The sequence below is a fragment of the Pinus tabuliformis genome, chromosome X (genome assembly GCF_031772625.1).
Source record: "Pinus tabuliformis cultivar Carrire ecotype Pingquan chromosome X, CPIR1, whole genome shotgun sequence".
NCBI lineage: Eukaryota > Viridiplantae > Streptophyta > Pinopsida > Pinales > Pinaceae > Pinus > Pinus tabuliformis.
Window position 1 is genome coordinate 453,506,828 of NC_142308.1, and position 1,643 is coordinate 453,508,470.

Below are 1,643 nucleotides of genomic sequence, written 5' to 3' on the forward strand. Positions count from 1 at the left end.
AGTTTGCCATCAAGTACAACACCTGAATCATAATGCCAACACAGAAGACTTCATCTTCTTGCCAGACTTGGAAGAGTTCCAGGAATTTCATTAAGAATTCCAGAGTTGTTGGTCATCCTTAAACCATCACAGGTTGAGACTTTCCTTTTCAGGTTGAAGTTCTCCCTTTTATGCGGGGTGAGATCTCCCTTTCATGGTTGAAGGTTTCCCTCTTTAAAACATCAGGAGCACTTCCTCTAGTAGAAGACTTGAGCTTCATGCCAGACTTGGAAGAGTTCTAGGAACTGCACTAAGCGTTCCAGTGTTGGTGGTCATCCTTAAACCACCGCCCTTTATACCAACATTTTAGAGAGCACATTCAGCCTAGTGCTGCCATGCATTTTTGCACGTTTTGTATTACACTCTCTTCTTGGACTCATACATAACCCTTCTGATTAAGAGGGGGAATGTTGGACATCTAATCCTCTATGGGTTAGTGTGGAAGCCGAATAGACAAACGAAGTCTAAGAGACCTTGGGATGTGGAACCCAAAGGTAAAACCATGTACTATAAATGTATATGTTTTTTAAATAAAAATTGCTTTCTCATGTTTTATCTTTCAGATCCTATTGCTGCCCATGTGTGTGTTTGACAAGTACAATGTGCTCCATTGGCATCACAACTTCTACGCCATAAACCAGCATGAAAGGCGTTTGTCTAGTCAAATTTTTGCAATTTGTCTTATAAGCCCATAGCACCGCGGGTATGCACACATCCCAGTCATTTCTTTATGCATTGCAGAACTTTGTCAGTGCGCTCTCCAATATCTTATTAAATGCTTCCACCAACCCATTCTCTTGTGGGTGATATGGCGTACTCTTCTCATGATAAACCTAGAACTCCTCCGTCAGCGTGCTGATCATCTCATTAAGGAAATGTGTACTGCGATCGCTAATCAAAATCTTCGGGCAACCAAATCTAGCCAGCACATACTCAAAGAAGAATTTTACTGTTGTTTCCCTTGTACAATCCTTTATAGGCTGCACCTTTGCCCATCTAGTCAAGTACGTAGTCATGGTGATGATGTACTGTGCACCCGTGTTCTTTCGTGGAGGCTGAATTGGTCCTACAAAGTCAATTTCCCACTTTTCGAACGATTGTAATGACATCTGTGGATTCAGGGGCATCTCATCCCTCTGTGATGGCCTACCCATCCTCTGACATGCATCACATGCCTTACAATAAGCCTTTGAGTCCTTATGAAGCGTCGGCCACCATAGCCCAGCGTGTAAAATATTCTATGCCATAGCCTTTCCTACATAATGTCCTCCCGTGGCTCCTCCATGAGCTTCAGCAAGGATGTTGTTCCATTCAATGTCAGGTACATAATGTCGCAAAATTTCATCTGAGCCCATTTTATATAAATGCCCTGCAAAGATAGAAAAGTTTGTCGAACACACCACGAGCTCCTTCTTTTGTTGACTAGTATACCCTTATGGAGCCATCCCCATCTTCAAGAAGTGTATGATATCTGCAAAGTGATTTTCTGGGACACGCACTGCAAAGAGATATGCATCAGGTAGTCCTTCCTCCAAATTAGTGGGCTCCTCTCCTGTTTCAATACGTGACAGATGATCTGGTCTGGCATTCAATCGTCCTGGCTT